Source organism: Henckelia pumila, chromosome 4, assembly GCF_033568475.1.
Source record: "Henckelia pumila isolate YLH828 chromosome 4, ASM3356847v2, whole genome shotgun sequence".
Lineage (NCBI taxonomy): Eukaryota > Viridiplantae > Streptophyta > Magnoliopsida > Lamiales > Gesneriaceae > Henckelia > Henckelia pumila.
In genome coordinates this window covers 219131606-219140435 of record NC_133123.1, presented here as the reverse complement: position 1 = coordinate 219140435, position 8830 = coordinate 219131606, and positions in this window count along the sequence as shown.

Here is an 8830-nt window from a genome sequence, read left to right as displayed (position 1 = left end):
ATTTTTCTGAGTCAATTGCGTAATAGGCTCGGCAATGCTGGAAAAATTTCGAATAAATCTACGATAGTATCCTGCTAAGCCCATAAAACTACGTATTTCTGGCACTGATGTAGGTCTAAGCCAATTCAGTACAACCTCTATTTTGTTTGGATACACTAAAATGCCATCACCTGAAATAAATATGCCCAAGAAACACCACTTTCTGCAACCAAAACTCACATTTCGATAACTTGGCATATAATTTTTCAGTTCTCAAAGACTGTAAGATGATTCTGAGATGTTCAGCATGATCATGCACATTCTTAGAATATATCAAGATATCATCGATAAAATAATGACAAAGTCATCCAAGTATTTCTGAAATACCCTATTCATCAATCCCATAAATACTGCAGGAGCATTGGTTAAATCAAAAGGCATGACGATGAATTCATAATGTCCATACCTTTTTTTGAACGTAGTTTTAGGGATATCTTCATCTCATACCCTCAACTGATGATATCCAGATCGCAAATCAATATTAGAATAGATAGCTGAACCTTGTAACTGATCAAACATAACAGAAACAATGCCTTTACCCAAAGGTGAAGAAATAGCAACAACAGTAGGCAATGGTTCAGACGATAAAGAATGCATCATAGCAAATTTTTCAGATATAAATGTATGTGATGCACCTGTATCTATCAAAACATAGGCAGAATAACCATAAAGAGAGCTGTTACCTGCTATGACATCGTCAGGTGCTGCCTAAGCCTGATCCTCAGTAAGTGAAAATACCCGAGGTTGTTTACTAGGAGGTTGAGTCACAGTCTGGCTTCCTCCTGGTCGAGTCTGTTGTTGTGGCTGGAATGAATGCACTGATGGCCTTTCTGCTTGAGGGACTGGTCGAGAAGAACTTGCACCAATTGCTTGTTGAGGACACACTTTGGCATAGTGGCCTGGTTGGTGACAAATATTACAATTACCTGACACACCTCTACACTGATCAGTAGCATGTCGTCCACCACACTTGCCACAATACACTCCTGACTCACTAGATATTTGACCTGCACCATACTGCCTCTGGCCACTAGAACTAGATGAACTACTGCCAGACTTCTTAAACTGTTTACCTTTCGACCGGAATCTCAAATCCTTTCTGCCACTACTTCCTCCCTCAAGTCTGGGAGATGGTTGCTAAAACTGTGGCGGATTCTGTGGCACTGATGCTGATACAGGCTGTGGAGATGGCTATGGAATGAACGGTTCTCCTCTTTGTTGCAATAAACCTGCTTCTGCTTCCTTAGCTTTATTTAGTGCTTCATCAAAATTATTGGGTCGTCCACTGTTCACTAGAGTAAACACATCTGGATTAAGGCCATTAATAAACTGATCTGCCATAGCTTCATCAGTCGCTGCTATATGTGGGGAAAATTTCAGAAGACTTGAAAATTTGGCCACATATTCTTCGATATTCAGATTGCCTTGTCTCAGATTGGCAAATTCAACAACCTTATATTTCCTATAGGAGACTGAAAAGAAACGTTGATAGAACTCAGTTTTAAAGACAGTCCAGGTGATAGTCGTACCTCGATGTTCTAGAGCTTTCTTTGTAGTAATCTACCAAATCTTGGAAACTTCATGAAGTTGATGTATAACTAGTCTGATACGATGGTCATCTGAATAATCAAGTGATTCAAACAATTGTTCAATGTCTTTGAGCCAATTCTCACAATCAACTGAATTTTTTGTTCCTTTCAGTGTTGGCGGTTTGAACGACTAAAATCTTTTCAGCAGTGTTTCCATCGGTGTAGCCGTAACATCCATAGGATCAGTAGATGTACTACCCTGTGCATTCTGAGGCTCAGCCACTGTCGGTGGTACTGGTACTGGTGCTGGTTCAGCCTGTGGAACAACCAATGTTTGTTTAGTGACTGGTGCTTGACGAGGAGGCGTATCTGATTGTCAAATAGATTAGTGCATAACCAATATCATATTCTGCAATTTATCTTATCCTTCTCTGATTAGCATTCTCATGCGTTCTCATGAGAATTCAGGTTCTGATTGAGGATAATCTGGAATAATAGCTCATGCAAAGCATGCATTTATATTGAGACACATAATCATGCAATCACATAAAGCATGCTTGCATGTAAAGAACATAATCATAAATAATAGACAATCTCATGCAATATAAAACAATCAGACAAACTCAATCTACCCCGCTCATCAACTTCTATCTTAATCCAAAAACTTACGCTCTGATACCATCTGTTGTGGGGACCTAGGTTGCTAATCTAATCTTATTGGGAGATTAATAACAAATTATATTCAATAAGCAATATAGGACAATTGGCGATGCAAAACACGTTGCAAAAGATCAACAAATTTTTTTTTTTTTCAAATAGGGGTGCGCTCGGTCGGTTAAAAAGTGCCGACCGAACGCCCTCCCCTAACCCAACTCTCGGGTTGGGATTTCTGGGCTGCGCTCGGTTTGCCAAAAAGAGCAGACCGAGCACCACTCAGAGCAGGCTCTTTCCCCTGTTTCCAGCAGCAATTGATCTTTCCAATCCCTTCTAATCCATATTTTACAAGTCTAAAACATGAATCAATATCAAGAACAAGATCTACACATATTCATAAGTCTATATCACATTCATCCAGTGATACTACTACAAGACAATCAAGCTTATGCTCTAATATTCAACAAGTACAACATATATACAAAACTCTTGTTTCTTTCTAACATCACACTATTCATAAAACATGTTCCTCTGCTTAAAAACCCGAGTCCTCGCATGCTAAGATTTATCTCGATCTATCCTTGTCGTTGTTGACTCGATCTTGCCCCACCTATTGCCATGCACACATACAAACAAAGCAATAGCCGGATAATTCCGGTAAGAAACATAATTCCCAGTATAAACTATATGAACATGCTGTAAGGCTTAAACAAGAACATAATTCATATTCCAAAGAAAATGATATCAAGTCTGAAACAAAGAGTTCTTGGTTCTTGGGATCCCGTGGAATAAAATCTTTAACTAACCACCAAATCTCCCTATCGAGGTGGCATCAAACATCTTAAATCCCCTGACTTTGGTACAATTATAGTAAGTTGATAAGTGCATTTTGTATGCATTATTTCGTGATATTTTTATGTTTATTTTGTGTGCATTCATATTATTTTGTGTGTTATTATGTGTTTTATTTCATTTGTGTGTACTTCACTCCTCGGGTTAATTTTGTAAGAAAATGAATTTTTGAAGAGTGAATTACGGAGCAGCTTTGTTAAAAAAATCATATTTAATTTTAGAAAGATCAAATCCGATCTCAACCTTTCAGAATGAAGTTCAAGATGTTTTAAAGCTTCTGTCCAAATTTCAGGTCGATCCGACAGCTAGAACTCAAGATATGAATTTTTCAAATTTGTCGCTAGGAGCAGGTTGAAAGTTGCGCTGTTGGTGAATGTTGTAGAGCGATTGCACTTGAGTTTGGCGCTAGGAATAGTGCAAACATTCTTGTGGTTAGTGATAAGAAGCAAGATGGAGTAAAGAACAAAGCAGCGCTGCTGGTGTTTGGAAGTAGCGCAATTGCACTTGCAAGATGGAAGTTGGCGCATCAAATTGCGCTATCGCACATGCTTTAGAAAATAACTAGAGCGCGCGAGCGTGTTGTTTGCCTCACGTGAGCGTAGCACAAGATTCTAGCAGATTTGAGGGCAATAGCGCGCGCGAGCAAGCCTATATTGCGTGTGCGCGCGAGATGAGGAAATGTTCTGGTTTGTAAGCCTGCGCGCACGAGATCTCTTCAAAGCTCGCGCGCGTGTCGCGGAGTCAGAAAAATCGAGAATTCCTTGTTGCATAAAGAAATTAATTATTATGGGATCCAGACACTATAAATAGGATTTTGTATGATATTTTGAGGGTTCTGAATTTTGTTCCAGAATTTCAGACGTAGAGAGACGCAAGGTAGCAGGCTTGGGAGAATTCTTTTCTTTTCTTTTATTTACTTTTGTCAATTCATGATTTAAACTTGGTTTTGAATTATGAATTGTGAATAGTTTTTTTTTTTCGATCAAGGCCACGTGATTGGGCCAGACAATTTATGTATAAAACTTGATTTGTTTATTTGAGATTTTCAGACTTTATTTTATTTTATTGTTTATCGAATTTATATTTGACTTGTGAATTTCCTGGCCAGTTATTTGCTTGCATGTTAATTGATTCCAATTCGACAGAGGAGGTTTCGATTTTGATCACTTCGATATTCAACATAGTGTAAAACTGACTAGAAATAGAATTCGATTTCATTATGCGGTTTGTGTGTAAACTGAATTTTCACAGTTATTCATGCATTCAAATTTGATTAGAATTACAAAAGATTAGTTCATCAATATTTGAATAGGTTTGATTGTTCTAGAAATAGTCCTTCGAACAAATTAGGAAAATTCTCGTGAATTAAAATTAAGTCTGATGTCTTAGTTCGACTTCTTGTTACATGAATTGTCTGGTACCTACGTGAGTCCTTGATCGATCTTTTCCCAAATTTGAGTTAATTCCAAATTTTGCAGCTGCGTTTTAGTTAATTTAATTTTATTTGCATTTTTAATTATTATTTTAAAATCTGAATCACTCTTATTTATTAGTCTAGATTAATTAGGAATAAATATATTTTTGTATTCATATATATACAGTTCATGTGGGTTCGACATCCGAATTTTATTCACTATCTATAATTTGACATGGTACGCTTGCCATTTGATTTTTATATCACACCGATTTAGCCGGTCAAGTTTTTGGCGCCATTGCCGGGGACTGTTTTGATATCAGAATTTTTATTTCTCTTGAGATTAGACTGTTTTTATTTTATTAAAATTCTGAATTTTCTTCTTTTCTTTATGATTTTCAGGTACTAGCTTGTTGTGCATGCATAACATTCGATCTAAGGAGCTTCTACCACTTGAATTGGAGATCGAACGCACACTCAGCAAGATCCGAAAAGCAAGGAAGAATCTTAATCTAGTACTTGAAACAGAATCCGAATCAGAAGCAGACATGGCGGACAACCGTATTATTTGGGATCTGATTAGGCCGCCAGTTGAAGGTTATGGATCTTGCATAGTTCTCCCCGCTGTTGAGGCGAACAATTTTGAGCTGAAACCCTCTACTATTCAGCTGATCCAACTGCAAGCAAGATTTGGGGGCACATCTGTGGAAGACCCCTACCTTATCCTGAGCATTTTCTGTCGATATGCGATATGTTCAAGGTTAATGAGGTAACATCTGATGCAGTGCGACTGCGGTTATTCCCATTCTCTATACAAGGCGAAGCTACGGAGTGGTTAGATGATCTGCCTGCGGGTTCCATTACTACATGGGATCAACTTGTTCAGACTTTTCTGAACAAGTATTTTCCTCCTACGAAGATGGCGAAATTATTCTCAGATATTATTTAATTCAAACAGAAGGAGGGTGAATCTTTACATGCGGCATGGACCAGATGCAAGAAGATGTTGAGGATGTGTCCTCAGCATAATTTATCTCAAAGCCAGCAGACTCAGACGTTCTACAATGGAACTGATCAGTCGGTTTGATCTATGCTCGATGTTGCGGCTAATGGATGCTTATTCAGGAAGATGCTGGCAGAATCATGGGAGATCATAGATAACATGGCTGAAAGTAATATTGGGTGGCCAGATGTAAAGAAGGAGAAGAAGGCTGGAGTTCCAGAGGTCGATGCTTTGATGGCCCTGAATGCAAAGATCGACTGTAACGCCGCGATTTTATCTTAATTGAATTTATTTGAGATAATCGGAGATTTCATAGTTCGAGAGCCGACTTGATTTTGATCAGGGTTCTTTTTTGCAAATTTTGGATTTTTCAGTGACTAAAATGCAAATTTGGGATTTGTTAGATACTTATAGCTCCTTTGACTATTCTTTTCACTCCATCATTCCCTCCATCATGCCATCCACCATTTGAGATGCCTCCCAAGCTTCTCCAAGCCTTCAGATTTCTCCCCGAGCTCGATCCGTCCGTTGAAAATTATTTCTGAAGGCAGATTAACGATCACGGCTGCGAGAGCTTGGTTCAATCGTAAGTTTTTTTACGATCAGATACATTCTAATTTTTGGATGTTGTTAGAATCGTTCGAGATTCGAGTATGTTGTTCTTGGCAGAGTTTTGATCGTTTATTATTTGTCGATTTTGAAATAGAGCGTCGTTCGGAATTGTTATGATTTTTGAAGTGATTTTAAAAAATGTGAGTTTGGAGATGTGTTGGATTTGAGTTGGAATGTTTGAATGATGATTGTTATGAGTTGTTTGGATTGATATTATGATGTCTGCATTCCCGGTTTATCAGAATATAGCCGTTATGCCACCGGTTTAAAATTGGGATTTTGAACCATTTTGAGTTGATGTTATTTGGCTACTGAGTTTGATCGTCATTGTTGATCTTCTCTTGCCTCCGTACAGATTCGTTCGAAGGCCGTTGATTTGTGAGATTGCAGAAGTTGAATCGCTTTGAAGATTGTAGCCGATATAGTATCGATTTATTTTTATCAATTGAGGTAGTTTGATTGAATATGGATTGAGGAATCGTTGTTGTTTCCACGTTTGGAGCAGCGACGTTTGAGAAAAGGTAAAAAATGAATTTGGAATGGAATAGGTGTTAGAGTAGGTGCCCGTCGAGCAAATGTGTTGGCCGATGGTCCTTGAAAGAACTCTTGTATGACAATCTTTATTTTAATAATATTTGACATTATTTAATTTGGCACATCTTTATCTTTATACCCATGCAAGCTGCATAGATAAAACCCTTGAATATACAAATAGTAGAAAGAATATGAGATGGTCATGTGATGACTATCATGAAACTCATATTTGGAATACTGTATATTCCAAACTGTTCCTAGTCGATTCAGCCGCCATAAAGAAGGATAAAGGCCGCTCGAGCTTGAGACTAGTATTTACAAAGTGAGTACCATGTTTCATTGGTAGGGGACATGGAGATGTCCAAACATGCAAATAGGTGCTCCTTGTAGAGTGCACTGAACAACCCTCCCTAAAGGATTTTCCAAGTGGTTCTCATTTATCGAGTGGAGAAGTCCTAGTTTATGGTTGTACACCATTAGTCCTTATGACCCGGGACAACATGGAGACTTTATATGCTAGTGCTTCACTTTGACTTGTTTACCGACTCATCTGGGGTCATCAGGTGGCAATATTGGGTGTTGTGACGAAACATATAGGAGTCAATGCATTGTAGTTGGGGATTCACCGCTTACCTACGGGTATGGATATCCTATGTTATATCATGCATACGTAGCTTGAAATCTCTGATCAGAGTAAGTGTAATTAAAAAAGGAGTTTCTTGAATTACATTTTCGATGCAACTACGGCAAGACACATAGTTATCGATTCAATGACAACTCTCGATAAACCAATGGTTGTCGAATCGGTCGGGATATATGAGTTGAAGGGACCGTACTGTATGCTAACCATAATTGATTGGTTCTTGCAGGCACTATCATTTGATACCTAGGGAGTCATGTAAGCGATGCTGCTAGACGTTTACATGACTGGTTGGGTACTATCAGACTTGAGTTTTCTGACGTTCTTATTATCAATGTGTTGATCAATAAGAATGGAGCTATATATAGGGTATGCTCATATAAGAGACTTGTTGATCCCGAATCACATGGAGATGTGAACCCACTACTAGTTGTATCAGTGAACCATTGAGGGTCACACAAGTACTAGCTTTCTAGATCCCGTTGAGATTAAAATAAGTTCAATGTGTTGAACAACATATAAAGGAGTTTATAAGTAAAATAAATTAGAAGTTTGACTTCTAAATTGGAGAATGAATGGAATAAGTAACTTTTAATTTGTGAATGTGTTCCAAGATTAAAATTTGACTTAAAATAATTAGTTTATGAAAATGGTGATTTTCTAAACTATTATTTTGAACTTAGTTAATTAATTCAAGTGTTGAATTAATTTAACACTAGTTGACATTTTAATGTACAAATAATTAAACACTATTGAGTCTAGTAGAGCTCAAATAAAATAGTGTTATATAATTATTGTTACTAGTGTACTTGAATAAGTTCAAGTTGAATTTAATTAATTGATTAAACTTAAATTGGTTTAGGTTTAATAATTAATTAAAATAAGTTCAAAACATTTAAATATATATATTATTTATATATGTATATATATTTTGGGCGTGTATATATATATATATTTATATATGAAAAGAAAATCTCAATGAAAAATCCTCTAAATATTCTAGTGCATATTTAGAGTGGATATAGATCGTCTAGTCGTGGACCTAATTCGGAGGCTCGAAGTGTTGAATCCATTTTGAGCAAGGAGTGCTCTTGGAAGCTTGTAGATTGAGTCTACCCTTTTCAAGAGCCTAGTTGTTTATCAACTTGGTTTGAGCCATAAATCAATCTTTGAGATTGATAGGTAAAATTCTAAACACCCTATGGTTGTTTGAGTTTTTGAATACTACACAAGTGCTCGGATTTCTTTTGTTAAAAATTTTTATATTTCCGCTGCGTTTTTGGGCACGAGTTAACCGATCCCCTACAGTGGTATCAGAGCCTAGGTTACTCTTTTGTGTAGTATTTGTTGGATATTATGTTGAGGTCAATTTCTAACCGCATGAGAAAATCAAGATTTATCAATTTTGGGCTATTTTTATAAATATTTTTTTTATGGTTTCGGGCAGCCCATAGGCTGCCCGAAGGTGTCCTAGGGGCAGCCGTGGGCTGCCCCATACTTTCTAATAAAAAAAAAAAAAAAATTTGGCCGAAATCCGGCGACGGAGTTTTGGT